Source organism: Lepidochelys kempii, chromosome 13 (genome assembly GCF_965140265.1).
Source record: "Lepidochelys kempii isolate rLepKem1 chromosome 13, rLepKem1.hap2, whole genome shotgun sequence".
Classification (NCBI taxonomy): Eukaryota; Metazoa; Chordata; order Testudines; family Cheloniidae; genus Lepidochelys; species Lepidochelys kempii.
Window position 1 is genome coordinate 13,142,736 of NC_133268.1, and position 6,000 is coordinate 13,148,735.

The following is a 6,000-nucleotide window of genomic DNA, read 5'->3' on the forward strand; positions in this document are numbered from 1 at the left end:
TGGTGAGGATGTTTCAATATGGTATAAGCCCCCATTCCTGAAATGAGGTAATCTCTGTACCCACATGGAGACAGTAGGGCTCCATGAAGTGTGGCCTAAATATTTAGAAAAATAATACATGCAAAAATGTTGTACACTTTGTGCGTGCAGTTACTTCAGCTGCTTATGTCATTATAGGAATTGATGTTCCTGGGGGTGCAAAGTTATAAACAATGAGTTTGCCCATCCCTACTAGTGCATATATTTTCTCATTCTGGGTACCCCAGAAGTCTAATTGCTTTCTCCTTCCCCCATCTCTCTCTCCCCACACATATACTGTAGTATATGTTGTGTAGATTATTGATCTCAGTGGGCATTTGGAATTAAAATAGGATCAGAAGAACGAACTCTAGTGAGAAAGGTTTAAGGGACAGTTGTTTTGTTTGCACAAAGATTGGTCAGTATTTGTTTTATTCCTGAGACATTGCTACATATCACCAGGAAAGTAATAAACATTACAATTAGATATTGGTTCATAATCCACATCTTTCATATTTATGAAATATTATTTATAATTCAGCAATTTACATCACGTGTTTGAGATTCTTCTATATTTTTGACCTTAGTATCTAGGCACCCGTTAAATTTATGGAGTATAGAAACAGAAATGATTGCTAATGGAGGGTTTAGTGGTGCAAAACTTTCAATACAGCGACTGTTTCTCTCTTGGAACCTGAATTTGATTCTCATATAGTTAATAAATGAAAATGAGTTTGCCCATTTCTTCCAAGATTTTACTGGCTATTGGGTCACAGAATCACAAAACCACTCCAGAAACAGGCACAATTTTCAGTTCAGGAGTATAACAGAAAGGCACGCATGATTGTATTTGGCTTAGAAAACTGTGGCCTTTAACTTAATCTTTTTTTGTTTATTACGAATGACCTAACATTAAACAACCAGCCCACTTTATGTATTTATCCAGGTCCCATGAACGATTCAGATTCTTCAGAATGCAAGCTTTCCATTAAGAAAACCAGTGTCTATCCCTTACAGTTGTAAACATAAATCCACTTGGTTGTTGGAACTAAAATGCATAAAACATTTCACTAGTTCTTACAGAGCATTCTTAATAAGTGTTTGTACTGCAAATCCCCTTGCTCACATGAATATTTCATACTGATATGATTAGTCCCATTGACACTTACGTGAGTAAGGACTAGTGAGAGGTTGCAGACTGAAATCCTTTATTTCGTTTGATATTCCATGTCTTCCCCAGATTGTTAGCTGGCTGAATATTGAATTCACATAATTTAGATGGGAAAGTCATGGTCTTCTGCTTACATAAATCATAGCTTTACATGGTGTTGAGTTTAGGGTCCAGAACCATTATGTACTTCCTTTAACTCACACTTCATTGTAGCAAAGTGTGCTTGATATCAACACTACATACAGACTATATGGAAAATGAAATATAGGGTGAACTAACAGTGTGATGTGTAACCTCGGGAAAGACTTCAGCTCACAGGGCCTATATTTCCCCTCCCACCTTTTATCTGTCTTGTCTATTCAACTGTAAGTTCTTTGAGACGGGACTGTATCTTACTAAGTGTTTGTACAGTGCCTAGCGTAGTGGCCATGATTTGGGGTCTCTAGGTGCTAATGTTACACAAATAAATAATAACGATATCAAATGATCTCTCCACACTTTTCAGCAAAGAACAAAGGGACAAATCTCAGCGGGGGTTAACTGTTCTGGCTCTGTCCCACTCAATGGAGCTGCGCTGATTTAGAATGAGTGAGTTTCTGGAACTAGGAGCAGAGTGAGGTAGTAAGGGCTCACATTACTGAGACATCATTATTTTTGCAGAATATACAGTCGCACAGAGCATTTTCTGGTATAATAGGAAGCATTATCTTAAATCATTTTCTCAGACATTTGGGGAGCAGGTAGGTTGGGGAGTGGAGCTGGTTTAAAATACTGACCAATAGGCTGGGTTTAGTGCAGCAATTACTGCCATGTGCGTTATTATTCTGTGGGCAGTTCACTTAGCTGATGTTATGTTATTCCACAGTTGTTTGTTTTAAATATTGTAAGTGCCCACAAAACTGCTCTGGTGCTGAAAATTTCATAAATAACTGGACTTTGAGGATACTCAGAACCATGAAGGTTGAATCTTCCATTGGCAATAGACATACATTTAGTAACACAGAGTGGGTATTCCAGTCATTATTGTCAGTGCCAAAGATTGTCAGCTGTTGATGTGACAGAGATTTATAGTCAATGATGCAAAAGAAAATACCTTTTAAAAAACTTTATTTCATGGCTTCAAGAACACCCCCTAATTTACAGTATATTTCTTAGGGGGAAAGAAGCTCTGGTTCATTTCTAGAAAGCAAAACTATGACCCAAATAACTAAAAGACTGGAAGAATGATTACTTGGAATACAAGAAGATTCGGACAGCCACTGTTGTATAAGAGAAATAAATTCTATAATGGCATCATGCATTTCTGTTTTTGTGGACCTGACTGTTTAAATGAATTTCTACAAAAAATAATAAAATCTCCTGAAGAAGATAACTCCAAGATCATGTATCTTAGTTGTCTCAAATTCAACATAGCGTAAGTAAGGTAATCTAGGTTTAGATTGTTGTAAACAGTGATTCACTGGGCATGATTCAGCTGTCACGTATTTTTTGTAAAAGAATTACTTAACTGAATGAGTATGGAAGATGTTTTCCTTTAGGTCACTGAGAGATGGTTGAAGCCATATAACTTTGATTGAATGATAATCTTAGAAACAGTGTGTGTGGGGGGATTAAGATGTCCAACTCCCCGGCCATCTGTGATCCAAGCCCTGGATTTATCCAGGTTATACTGAACACCACACATTATCGTGCATATACATCTACTAGAACAACTGTGCAACAGACTGTGCACTTCTGGTAGTGTTGTTAGTGTCCGTTTGACTGTAAGAAAACCACAGCTTTTGTAAAATGGGGTTTCCTGTAGTGATATCATTCAAGATAGCAACCCAACCTAGTTCAAAGGTTGGATGTGTTGTTAAAAATACCCAGCCTGACATAAGAAATTTTATCATTTACATATTCTAAGAGACTCAAAGTGTGCAGAACCTGTTTATGAGGACTGTCCAGAAAACAATTCTGGTTTGCGATATTTTTTGGGCAGAGGGATTTTGAAATTTTGTTTTCATTCTGATGCTGAATGAAAAAAACACCTTTTGAAAAATGTTCATGAAAAAACACGAGCGAGTGCATCCATATAATATGCAATATGGTGGAATGTGGGTTGCTCACTTAGGATGTAGGAGACTCAGATTCAAGCCCCTGACTTGGAGCAGGGACATCAATCTCGATTTCCCGCATCTAAGTGAGTTCCCTAACCACCACGCTACTGGCTATCCTGTGCTAGGTCTCAGTCTTTCAGATTTCATCCTGGACCTGAGAAACCTTGTTCACAAAATTGTAATAGAAACGTCTACATTTCTATGAAACATTTAGGTTTTGATGCAATAAAGCTTCATCAAAATGTTTTCGACCAGCTCTACTGTTTACTTCTAACTCTTAAGTAAACAGCTCAAACAAGTATTTGTGCTATGTTTTCTGACTATTAGCTTTCAGGAAAAAATAAAAAAGTCAAGAACACTGGGAGGGCACAAGGGAGTGATCATGAACCATAAAAGGCCAGGAAATAAGTATAAAGGCATTAGAGGTGGGGCGGAGTCTTAGACAGCCTGGGTAGAATCGAGGAAACAGACAAGATGAAAAAAGGTTAAGCTTGGCAGTGGGAATGTTAATTGATTTGTTTTTATGGGCTACAGTGTCAAGTTTTACCACATGTATTTGAATTAGGGGATAAAACTCAAGATCTTTATTTCACGAAGCACGGGTTTCTACCACTTGAGCTAAAGGAAAATTGCCATTGAGGCGTTATTTCCCCATTGTAGGCCTGCCACTAGAGCACAGAAAATATACGTGTGTGTAAGTCCAATATTCCCTCACCAGAGTGTCAAAGCAGCTCACAATCTTTAAGGTATTTATCCTCAGAACAGCCCAGATCAGCAGAGAATTTGACCCCATGTGTTTATAAAATAAAGTTGGGCACTCTCCTAGTATATTTTAATTACAGTGGTTCCAGTGGAAGGAGGAAGAGCTGGTGCTTTCCAGTGTTATGAAGCATTGTCAATAGAAAAGTCCTCACCTTGTTGTTAGTGAAAATGAAAACATGAGGCTTAAAAAAAAATTACTAACCATTTAAGCATTGGAGAGTTATGTAATTCCTGGGTCAAGCCACACACTTCTATGAGCTTGATCTTTTTCACTATATAATACATCTGAGTTTAAAATGTTCACAGTTATTGTTATATTTTATTCTGCTTTCCTTTGGAAAGCTCAGCTAAAGAATTTGCTTCTCATGACCCCCCTTAGGGCCCACACAAAGTAATAAGTCAGCATCATTTTCTAGTTGCAGTTGATAACATTTATTACTAATTCTTTAAACCTGTCTTAAAAAAGAAAACAAGTCTGCAACCTGCACAGCACCCCCAGGAATAATCTTTCTTTTCCTGGGTTTGGTAATTCAATTGTGACTTGTAAACTTGTGCAGTTGTAGCAAAAAAAAAAAAAGTATATAGTCAACACTAATCTATCTTGAGGAAAGTAAAAAGTGCTTACCACTACTGGTCTAGTAAATCCAGGCTGCTTTATTGAATACATGTAGTATTTCACTCAGAAGTCTTAGGGAAGAGGCGTTTTAGAATATCTGAACAATTTAGCACACTTTAAAGCTGAATAAAGATTAATTCAGTTTGGGAGAGAGATTTGAACTGACGGTATACCATCTCCAATTGAAATTAACTTGAAAAGAATAAACATTATTTATGGTATTTGGGTTCTGCAAGGCAAACAAGCCTACTAGAGGAATTCCTATGTGAATGGTATTCTCTTGAGTATGAGTGGAAGACAGTAAAGAAATATAAAAACTCATAACTAGTTAAAATTATGAATCAGATCTTGCAGTATCCTACACAAGTAAGCCTTACACACATAAGTAGGCCCAGATCCAGCAAAACACTTAAGCATCTGTATATCTTTGAACATAGAAATAGTTCCATTGATTTTTAATGGGGGCTGATTCCATGCTTTAAAGCCATGCATGCACTGTTATTGATTTAAAAACACGAAAAGCTTTGCCCAAATAAATTTTTTAGTCTCTAAGGTGCCACACGTACTCTTCATTTTTGTTATTGATTTAAATGGGACTACCCCCATGAGCAAGGCCTTGCAGGACTTGGCCATAGCCCTTTGAAATTAATTTGGCATTTTAATTTCAATAAATGTCATATCATTAGCTGTGGTAAATTGAGAGCATTCCTCAAAGATGAAGGGCTTCTCCCAGTTTGCAGGAGCCTTTGTAAGTCAGGCAGACTCCTGGCCCACTGTATACGCTTGTGTATACAGAAGAAAAACTTGTGCAAAAAGGTCTGTAGAAATATTTGTACCCCTGTCCTTGCCTCTTCAAAATACATGGAGTGCCCTATCTCATGATCTGTGTGTGGCCACGTTTAAAGGAGTTGTGCTAATTCTGAAAATGCAGCTATCTATGGCCAATTGACTGGGTAATGTGTCATTTCACCTGCTCTTCCACCTTGGACCAAAATACACTGCATGGGTGGGCAGGTGTAAGCACAGCAGCACGCCTCACGTTTCCTTTTTTAGCAATGCACTGTCCCAGCAGCATCACAGAGTTTGAGGCCAGAAGGGACCATTCAGTCATCTAGTCTGACTCCTGTTCCAGGCCACCAATGCCATCCAACACCCACACACTACACCCAACAACTGAAATGAGATCAAAGTAAATGAGACCCACAGGACACTAGACGATGATGGGCGACAGGCAGTGAATAGGAGGGACGGAGGTGAACCGGTCCCCGAGGCCCTTACAATGGCAGGGAAATAATTAAATGAGATATATACAGATAATCCTGGCAAGCAACCTG